Source organism: Staurois parvus, unplaced genomic scaffold (assembly GCF_062004578.1).
Source record: "Staurois parvus isolate SC_StPar_1 unplaced genomic scaffold, SC_StPar_1.0 ptg001008l, whole genome shotgun sequence".
Lineage (NCBI taxonomy): Eukaryota > Metazoa > Chordata > Amphibia > Anura > Ranidae > Staurois > Staurois parvus.
In genome coordinates this window covers 1,282,203-1,294,025 of record NW_028318804.1, presented here as the reverse complement: position 1 = coordinate 1,294,025, position 11,823 = coordinate 1,282,203, and positions in this window count along the sequence as shown.

Below are 11,823 nucleotides of genomic sequence, written 5' to 3'. Positions count from 1 at the left end.
GTTGAAACATCTGTATCCTAAATGGAAACTAATAGATACAATGTTTCAACCGCTGTACATGTGTTCCTTCTGTCAGAGAACTGTCAGAAATAGCGGAGCTCTCTGCAGGGACACTTTTGCCGGCTGATCGGGAAAAATCCGATTCGCGCACCCGAAGTAGGCAAATATTCGGATTCGCCGCGAATCAAATTTTTCCTGAAATTCGTATCGAATTCCGGTTCGCCTGGTTCGATTCGCTCATCTCTAGTCATAACCCCTGCATTCCTGCACATATTGCCCACCATTATACCCTCCACACTTCCATCATACTACCAAATATCAAAGCCCTCACACTCCTCTCCTTCACATATTGCCTGCAGTCATACCGTCTGCGTTGCACTACAACACATTCTGATAGCTGTCATACCTTTTCTGCTCTGCACATATTGCCCACTGGTATATTATCCAAACCCCTTCTGTGTGCGTACTGTCCACTGTAATAACTCCGATCCTGCGCATATTCGCCCCGTCATACCTTCTGCACACATGTCGTGCACATACTGCTCCCTGTCATACCCTCTACATTCTTCTCTTGTCTGAATTCTCCTCTGCCCTAACCTTTGCAAGGCTGTCCTGTACATATTGCCCATTGTTATACCCTCTACATTCTTCTCCTGCACGTATTGCCCACCATCATACCATCCACACTCCTTTACTGTGCATACAGTCCACTACAATACCCCTCACTCCTGCACATATTGCCTGCTGTCATACCCTCTGCACTCACGTTCTGCACATACTGTCCACTGTTACACCCTCTGCACTCACGTTCTGCACATACTGTCCACTGTTATACCCTCTGCACTCACGTTCTGCACATACTGTCCACTGTTACACCCTCTGCACTCACGTTCTGCACATACTGTCCACTGTTACACCCTCTGCACTCACGTTCTGCCCATACTGTCCACTGTTATACCCTCTGCACTCACGTTCTGCACATACTGTCCACTGTTACACCCTCTGCACTCACGTTCTGCACATACTGTCCACTGTTATACCCTCTGCACTCACATTCTGCACATACTGTCCACTGTTATACCCTCTGCACTCACATTCTGCACATACTGTCCACTGTTATACCCTCTGCACTCACGTTCTGCACATACTGTCCACTGTTATACCCTCTGCACTCACGTTCTGCACATACTGTCCACTGTTATACCCTCTGCACTCACGTTCTGCACATACTGTCCACTGTTATACCCTCTGCACTCACATTCTGCACATACTGTCCACTGTTATACCCTCTGCACTCACATTCTGCACATACTGTCCACTGTTATACCCTCTGCACTCACGTTCTGCACATACTGTCCACTGTTATACCCTCTGCACTCACATTCTGCACATACTGTCCACTGTTATACCCTCTGCACTCACGTTCTGCACATACTGTCCACTGTCATACCCTCTGCAATATTTTCTTGCACGTATTGCCCACTATCATACTGTGTCAAATGTTTACTAATGCAGGGATCTGCTGCCCTCTACTGTCTATATTTGTAAGTGGCTGCGGTGTAAGTTATTTATTTATACATCACTTCCTGTCTCTGTGGGACTGGGTTAAAAAACCCAGAAGGAGCAAGTGAAAAGGAACTGAGCCACAAGCCCTTACACAACCAGGAGCTATTGCTGCTGTTGTATTGAACCCAGACCAGAGGCAGAGACTATTATGCAATTATTCCTGTGTTCTAATAGTTTAACTGCAACTGTTCATAGCTTCTTGAGCGTGTACCTGAATTCTTGTGACAGACAGAGTTTTTCTGTTCTATTGTTATTATTCCACATGCACAGTGCCAAATACCTCGGTCTTTGCTACTGTATGTGTATAGTGGCCACCTTCCAGTATATTAGCAGGTGAATCTGTTTATTGCAATAGAATTTATATGCAGCTCCTGTTATTTTAGTTAACCCGTTCTTTTCTGCTCTGGAATTCTCTAGCTAGTTTTAGTTTAGGGCTCAATAGCCAGCAAAGGCAAGAGCACCGACAGCAACTTCTGGTAGTTAGAGGTCCGATTGCATGAGAGATTAGATGCTACTAGGGACTTAGTGCAGAGTAGATAAGCTGACTCTGAGGTCAAGTGCCATACCACAGAATTTTGGTGAAAAGCTACATTACAGGCTGGTTGGACAACGGCTGGAGGGTCTCCTCATCACCGTAGATCTTTTCTTCAGGTCTCCAACACCAGGACGAATGTTGCATCAAGATCATCCCCAGGGGACCCAGCAGCTGGATTTTGTTGCAACGTTTATCTGGACTTATCCCTACTAATAACTACACATACATATGTGCACAATTCCACCAGTACTTTTGTTGGGCTCTTTACTGATAATACCTGTTTGTACATTGGATGTACGTACTATTATTACTATTACGTACTGTAATATGTACAGTATGTACTATCATTATTATTATTATAGACAGCATGGATTCACAAAAGACAGAAGTTGTCAAACAAATCGGATCTCTTTCTATAAGGAAGTAAGCAAAACTTACACAAAGGAATAATTGAGGATGTGGTATACTTGGATTTTGCAAAAGCTTTTGGCACAGTTTCCCACACGTGGCTAATGTGTAAATTAAAGTCTACAGGCTTAGAAAATTCATATTGTTAATGGATAGAAAACTGGCTAAGTGCCATATTCAGAGGGTAGTGATTAATGATTCATACTCTGAAGGGTCTAGGGCAGGGGTGGCGAACAAGTTAGACACAAAGAGCCAAAATTTTAAACTGTGAAAGTCAGAGAGCCACACCACGCAGTGACCTGCCAAAACAGACAAACACTAACACAAAAACACATAATTAAAACCATATTATTCACCGTAACACTTTCTTCCCCTTACAAAACACAGGGATGACCAGAGACTGCAGACAGCACAGGGATGACCAGAGACTGCGGACAGCACAGGGATGACCAGAGACTGCGGACAGCACAGGGATGACCAGAGACTGCGGACAGCACAGGGATGACCAGAGACTGCGGACAGCACAGATGACTGCTGACCTTTGGGGAGGTGGGGAGCGGGTACCTGAATTTGACAGGTACCCGCTCTTACTTCCGCAGAGTTTTTGTTTGATCTTACCTGTTCCTCGATCCAGCCGCGTGCTGTCTTCCCGGCTTCTGTAATGGCGCTCGGCATGACAGCCGGGGTGCCCAGTGCGCATGAGCGAGAAGCACTTGCGCTTTGTGATTGGTCCGGCGGCTTCTGGGATCTGTCATGTGTCCCAGGTACCGCCTTACCATTCACAAAAAGCACCGCTTCTTGCGCATGCGCACTTGGCACCCGGCTGTCATGCCCAGTGCCCACACTACAGAAGCCGGGAAGACAGCGCGCCGCTGGATAGAGGAACAGGTAAGATCAAAGAAGTAAGAGCAAAGAGCCGCATTCATTTTGGCCGCGTGTTTGCCACCCCTGGTCTAGGGTTATTAGCGGTGCACCCCAAAGTTCAGTGTTGGGACCCTTACTTTTTAACATATTTATAAATGATATAGGGCAGGGGTCTCCAAACTTCTCAAAAATCTCCTGTTACAACATTTAACCAGTGCTCGGCTGGACACTTATAGAAGTCACAAGACTGCCCTAACTGCTGATGAGAAAAGGTATTTAGCAGTTTATATTTACTATATTAATTACATTTCCATGTTTTGCGTACTGTGGGAGACCAGATATAGTGAATGCAGGGTCCAGGGAGACCAGATATAGTGAATGCAGGGTCCGGAGAGACCAGATATAGTGAATGCAGGGTCCGGGGAGACCAGATATAGTGAATGCAGGGTCCGGGGAGACCAGATATAGTGAATGCAGAGTCCTGGGTTTAGTAACATTTTAAGCTCCAAATGTGGAATTACCTCTCCACAATAAGAGCAGTGAAAATGTGGAATAGACTCCCTCAAAAACTAGTTCTGGACAGCTCAGTAGATTGTTTTAAAAAAGGCCTGGATTCTTTTTTTAAATGCATAAAATATGGCTGTATACTAATAGTTATAGGTAATAACACCTGGGGATATCTGGCTGCTTTCCGGGGAATCAGGAAGGATTTGCTTCCCCAACTGGAGCAAATTGGATCACGCTTTATTGGGGATCCTGTGGATCATCTTTGGGTATAGGATTGTGTATATGGAGGTTTTCTATTTGTGCGTGTGTTTTTCTTTAATACTTCCATTGGGTTTGACCATCTTGTACCTTATTATTTTAGTATATTCATACTGGTTATTCACCCTTCTAGGACCCGCACTTTGAGAAGACACTGGTATTACTGACCCGGAATACTCCAAACAAAAACTTTCTACATCTTGTTTCTCAAGTTTATTTTAATTGAATGCCCAAGCTTGGGGTGGTCTCCTGCTTAATAAGTGGGTGTTCTTTTTTTGTTATGACACATATGTCCTACCATGAGGGAGTGTGGTTCTCAACAGTGTTTGCTCCCATAGCTGCTGCCTCTTTTGCCCTCACACTTACCCTGGTGGGGGGAGCCATTGCAGGACATTGGTCTCAGTCTCTTCCCTTTTTGAATTGTGTGGATCCTTGGAGTGGATTTGTGAATTCTGTTGGGTGCTGTTGCACATGTTAGTTTACTTTGTTTATGTATCATGTAGCCTTTGTATGTTTATTATTATTTTCAGTTTTTAAAATGCTCCCCTATTTCACCTGAAGAAGTGGGTTCACCCGCGAAACACGTTGAGGCATGGGACCCAAGATGGAAGCCTCCACTGCAAGCATAGATTTGTTGAATAATCAAGAACCGTGACTTTGATGGTTTCAATCCCTGCTTTGTTTTGTTTTTTGCCTTCACGGGTGACCTTAAGTCCTCATGCACACTGGAGGTTCTTACAGCGGCTGTTTTTGGCTTTTGGCGATTTTTTCTACAGCCAGTAATTCCCCGGCATGTTATCCTATGTGTCCATGCACACATAGACTGTAATCGGCGTTTATTGGCAGGGGCGGTTTTTGGCTGGAAAAAAACCCAGGACTAGTGGGATTCTAGAAGAGTTTTTTAGCTGTAAAATGCTCTAACACTGAAAATCGCGGCAAAACACAGTAAAATGTGGCAAACCAGCGTTTTTTTGACTTTTTTTGAGCAAAAAACGCCGCTAAACGCTAATGCAAAAATGCTAAATATGCTGAAAAACTCACGTTTTTAACATGACTTTACACAGCTAATGTTAACAGCGTTATTAAAATGCCCAGTGTGCATGGAGCCTAAAGGGAGGCTATGTGCTGTTTCAGCATTGGAAGTTTTATACTGTCATTGTTTTTAGGCAATTATGTTTTTGTAAAATTTTCGCTTTTGTATGACTGTCCTGGCACCTAAAAAATAAATTGTTTTCTCTTCCCCTGTCTTTGTTGGTTGAACTAGATGGACTTGTGTCTTTTTTTTCAACTAGACTAACTCTCAAGTTACATATGCATTGTTGTTTGCTTTAAATAATGTTGTCCCTACCTCACTCAGAAGCTAGGGGATGCTCAATGTAGCAAGTCCCACCCTTCTTCTTCAGGTTTTAGTCTCCATTCATCACATGCACTGTATTCTGCTGGAGCTAGACACACTGATATTCATCTGTTATGGTCTGCACAAGTTTTTGGATTAACCTCTTGCCGACCGTGCATAGCCGAATGACGGCTTCACCGCGGCCGGCCAGTTCTGGGTGGACGTCATATGACGTCCTCCCAGAACGCGCTCTCCTGCGCGCCCCAGGGGGCCGCACCCGGCGATCTCCGTGATCGCTGTGTCCTACGGACACAGCTGATCACGTGATGTGGTAAAAGGCCAATCACAGCGGCCTTTTACCACCTGATCAGCGGTGTCCAATGACACGCTGATCAGAGGGAAATGCAAGTGCCGGTTCTCGGCTGCACTTTCCTCACACTGTCAGATCGTGTGGAAAGTACTGCCGAGAACCGGCAGTTGTCAGAGCGGGGATCGGCACCGATCATCAGGGCACTGATGATCAGTGCCCTGATGATCGGTGCCCAGCAGTGCCACCCGCAAGTTCCGCCCAGCAGTGCGCCCACTAGCTCCGCCCACCCGTGCCCAGCAGTGCACCCACCTGTGCCCAGCAGTGCACCCACCTGTGCCACTCTGCAGTGCCACCTACCTGTGCCCAGAAGTGCCACCTACATGTGCCCAGCAGTGCCACCCACCTGTGCCCACCCACCTGTGCCCACCAGTGCCACCCACCTGTGCCCACCCACCAGTGCTGCCCACCAGTGCAGCCCAGCAGTGCTGCCAGTCAGTGCCACCAGTCAGTGCCCAGGGGTTGTGCCAGTCAGTGCCGCCAGTCAGTGCCCAGCAGTGATGCCAGTCAGTGCCGTCTATCAGTACCCATCATCAGTGTCACCTATCAGTGCCGCCTATCAGTGCTGCATATTAGTGCCGCCTATCCGTGACACCTCATTAGTGCTGTCTATCAGTGCCGCCTATCCGTGACACCTCATTAGTACTGCCTATCAGTGCCGCCTATCAGTGCCCATCAGTGCTGCCTCATCAACGCACATCAGTGAAGGAGAAAAAATGCCTGTTTGAAAAATTTTATAATAGAAACAAAGAAACTTTTTTTTTTTTTTAATTTTTGCTTAGTTTGGAGAGGCAGAACTCTATGCTAATATGTAACTATTATACATATTTTTTTAACATAAAGCTTGCATTATTTTCATACTGGTGTGCATCTTATGGTTTATGTTGTATGCTGGTTGCAGTAGTTTTTCTGCTCCCAATTATTGTGATTAGATTACTGGTTAATTTCCTAGAAAACCTTCTGTTCACAGAGGCCCTGTCCTGGGTGGAGGCACTGCCAACTTTATTATCAAATCCACAATTCCACTTAGTGAAGGTTCTGGTTCTCTCATTTACCTGCAGGTTTAATGCAGTATCCTGTTTTGGGAGTTCCATTTGTCATAACCTCCCAAAAGAGGGGTAACCTAGTTTAGCAACAACCTACGCAGCATAGTTTTATGAAAAATGTAACTGTCCTAAAATATAATTAAAGGTAAAAAAAAAAATCCCCGATGGGACACAGATGGCAAAAAAACTGATGTGTATTAGAGCCTGCCTTAATTTACCCAAAATAAAAAAACAAATTGCCTCTGGTTCTACTTTCAGTCTTTGGTCACACCGAATCCTACTTTGAAATTATTCGACTTCCCTTGAATTCGCATGATTTCAAAGTCGGATGTCAGTGCAACTTCAGGTGTGACTTGGAAGACATCTGTGCGACTTCATGCACAGATATCTATGCAAGTCGCACTGAACTTGAAAAATTAGTGCATGAACTACTTTCAAAATTGGTGTGACTCCGACAGAGTCGTAGTCACATTGATTTGACCACTTCCATTGCAAACAATAGGGTGTAACTTGTGAATTGTCATGTGATTTGAAAAGATAAAAATCAAATGACAGTTCACACCGGTGTGACCGGGGACTAAATGTTTTATTGTCACCCATTAAATAATTTTTAGCCGACATCTGCTGAATAAATCATTTTTTATTAATCGTTTGTCAAGTCAATATAAAACTACACTTATAAATAAATATAATAATAAAATATGCTCATAATTTTATATAAAATAAATAAATACATAAATATATAATTATTTTGTTTTTCGATGTCAAACTTTTCTGTGAACTCAGTCACATGGTTAGAAAAGACTTCTCAGTAGGTGTTGTCTTCTCATATGAGATGAGAACTGGCTGGTCAGCAGGAGATTCCTCCGGATTTCAACAAGAGCAGCTTTGTGAGCGAATACCTTGTTGTCCTGTGGAATATAATGGGGTAAATGTTAATGTGTGTATAGTGGAGCCATAACATATAGTGGAGCAACTCAAACATACAGTTAAGCCAACGGATAATCTGCTGGTCACTTCTACACACCAACATCAATGAACCACCATCTATCTGCTCAGTTTTTTAATAAGAGAAATTATTGAACCATCTGCTGTTTTCTTAGCCGCCTCATCTACATTGCTGTATTTACCTTAGAACCCCTCCCATGAGGATCTATAAACAATTGACTTTTCAATGAGTGAAGTAGCAGAGGGGATTGTTAATCAGTTTCAGCTGCTGTGGTGTTAATGAAATTAACAATAGGTGCACTGGATGGACAACAGTGAGATGACCCCAAAACAGGAATGGTTTTACAGGTGGAGACCGCTGAAATATTTTTCCCTACTCATCTTTTCTGACCGTTTTTCACTAGTTTTGCATTTGGCTAGGGTCAGTGTCACTACTGGTAGCATGAGGCGATACTTGGACCCTACAGAGGTTGCACAGGCAGTCCAAATCCTCCAGGATGGCACATCAATACATGCCATTTCCAGAAGGTTTGCTGTGTCTCCCAGCACAGTCTCAAGAGCATGGAGGAGATTCCAGGAAACAGGCAGTTACTCTAGGAGAGCTGGACAGGGCCATAGAAGGTCCTTAACCCATCAGCAGGACCGGTATCTGCTCCTTTGTACAAGGAGGAACAGAATGAGCACTGCCAGAGCCCTACAAAATGACCTCCAGCAGGCCACTGGTGTGAATGTCTCTGACCAATTAGAAACAGACTTCATTAGGGTGGCCTGAGGGCCCAATGTCCTCTAGTGGGCCCTGTGCTCACTGCCCGGCACCATAGAGCTCGACCGGCATTTGCCATTGAACACCAGAATTGACAGGTCCACCACTGGCGCCCTGTGCTTTTCACAGATGACAGCAGGTTCACCCTGAGCACATGTGACAGATGTGAAAGGGTCTGGAAAAGCCATGGAGAACATTATGCTGCCTGTAACGTCATTCAGCATGACCAATCTGGTGGTGGGTCAGTGATGGTCTGGGAGGGACACACAGACCTCTACAGGCTAGACAATGGCACCCTGACTACCATTAGGTATCGGGATGAAATCCTTGGACCCATTGTCAGACCCTACGCCGGTGCAGTGGGTCCTGAGTTCCTCCTGGTGCAGGACAATGCCCGGCCTCATGTGGGGAGAGTATGCAGGCAGTTCCTGCAGAATGAAGGAATTGATACCATTGAATGGCCCCCACGCTCACTTGACCTAAATCCAATAGAACACCTCTTGGATATATCAAGTATAGTGGTCAGACTTGAAAAAGAAGCAAACAGCTCTGAAATGCGTTGCCAGCCAGGCCCCCTCCTTCCACATGTGTGCTTTGCGGTTTTTAGTGGGTTTTTTTAAACCCACTAGTCCTGGGGTTTTTTTCCAGCCAAAAAATGTTGATTATGGTCTATATGTGCTTGGATACATAGGATAACAAGCTGGGAGATTTACTAGCTGTAGAAAAAAAATGTCAAAAGCCAAAAACAGCCACTGTAAAAACATTCTGTGTGCATGAGGACTTATACTGTACATTCAATAAAGAGTGAGTGGCTAGACCACAAGATAACTAATGGATGCATTTTTATTTTTGTGAATTGATGTTAATGTATTGTAGCACTAACCACTTAGTAGTCACTGAAGACTTGGGTCCCCCTATAGTCGTGCACAGCCAGGCAACGCACATTTCCTTCAGACTTGCATTCCAGCTTGCATATAGGAGACAGTAAACAGTCCTTGTTTTTGAGATTTTATTAAGGGAGAGGATAAGGGGTGTATGGGATTCCCAAGGAAATTGAGGATAACTTTCTGGCAACTATATACAACTCTCTACACAACAAAGTCTCTTCTGGGAGAGCTCTCCAGCCTCTCCTGGTGTACTACCCCAGACCACAGATAAATCCTCTTCTTTACCCAGCTTTCTAGAGCAGGGGTTTCTAAACTGCGGCCCGAGGGCTGGATGTGGCCCTTTGCTAGCCTTTATCTGGCCCTTGGGGCACTATTCCTCCCAATGATATGAGGTACTATTCCTCCATCTGATACCAATGATGGGACACTATTTCTTACACTGATACCAATGATGGGGCATTATTCCTGCCATTAATACCAATGATGAATATTAATGGGAGGAATAGTATCCCATGTTTATTTTCACTGATGCTGGGCCCGGGACATTCTCTACCCCCACTGGTCACAATCTGGCCCTCTGAAAGTTTGAAGGACAGTAAACCAACCCTTTGTTGAAAAAGTTGGGAGACCCCTGGTCTAGAGGAATCCCTGGGCAAAGGGATTGAATGGTTCCAGGTAAGGAGCTAGTAAGGTTCCCCACCAGAATGCTCTTTCCTCTTAACTGGCCCAGGGGGTGTAGGATTACTCACTCAATCCTTTCTCTTGTGAGCTGAGCCAGTTGGGTTGGTTGCTGCCTTCGGGCCTTCTGCTGGGATGGCTCCTTCCCTGGCTCCCTCTGGGGACCGGAGAGGTTGGGTGATCCTCCTTTCCAAGCTCCAGCCTGTAGGTAGGCCCCTTCCCACTGGCTCCTGCATCTCTGCCTCTCACTCCATCTTCCACCTGAACTCTCCTGCTGCTGAGCAGGCTCAGTCATACTTAAGAGCTGTCCTGATCCCATGCCAAGCCTCCTGCCTAGAGATTGGTGAGGATCCCCTAAGTATGCAGATCAGCCCCTCCTCACGTCCACCCACTGCTTCTAGAATCTTCTCCAAATTTTTAGAGCAGGGGGAAGTATCAAGGAACTGAACTGCAGAGCCTCTCAGCCCAGGCCTAAAACTGACCCTCTGACTCAGCCTTTCTGACTGAAAAAAAAAAAAATATCTAGCTCCCCCTATCTATCTAGAGGGGCGCTACAGAATTATTACATTTTTTGCAATATTTACTGCAAACTCAATAATTGACTGCAATGTTTTGACATTTAAAATATTCCATGCCATAAACTGTGAATTGACCCTATTGTCATCTCTATGTTATATTCTACTAGACAGTATATTTTAATGGTTTATGGAGATAAATGGGTTTGTTTATAGAAATAATACAAATTACAGGAAACGTGTCAGACACCGCCCGGCGGGATCTCTAGTGATCCACAGAACGGGATTCCCCAGGACGCGGAGTCTAAGTCCCAGTCTGCCTTTTCCCCAGAGCCCCTGATGGTGGGGATGGACTTGGTGCAAGACTGAAACCAGGTTGCGACCCCTGAGTACACCCAACTGTGGTAGAGGGGCCCCGCCGAAGGCATGTGCCAGGTATGAGCCTGATGTGAAGAGGCTAAGTCCAGGTCCCGAGCGGGATGGATGGATGACAGTCAGGAGAGAGCGTAGTCAGACTAGCCGGGTCGGTAGCGGTGGAGGCAGTTAGGTACCAAGCAGTAGACAGAGAGTAGCCGGGTCACGAGCCAAGGTTCAGCAATGGGAGGTCCAATAATAATAAAGCAACAGGCAGGAGAGTAGTCAGGAACGAGCCAGGGGTCAGAGCAGGAAAAGGTCAACAACTATCAGGACAAGCAGGATCGGCAACAGGAACACACTTCAGAACTCAGGTACAGGAACTAGACCTTGCGGCAACCTGATCACCTCCTGGCCAGTTTAAATAGGGCACCCTGCACCGTCATTGGTGCCAGGTGCGCGGCCACAATTGCCGCCGCGGATGCCCAGGTCCTAGTGCCTGCACAGTAGTGTGCCTAAGCAATCTGCGCATGCGCAGACCTGTGCGCCGCAGCAAGACACGCAGTCCCTGACAAAACGTTTATAGCTTGAACATCACAGTGCTCAGGCAATGCATGTGGTCTTTCCATAGTACCCATCTTGTGCTCATTACTTCGGTTCACAATCTTTATTAGGGCTTGTTCACATGGATGGCTGGTGAGCTGTAAAATCAGGCAGTTGAGCTGTCCACTGCTACCCAATCGCCCTGCTGCGCTCGGGGTCTTACACATGCTGCAGGCACAATATTTTGC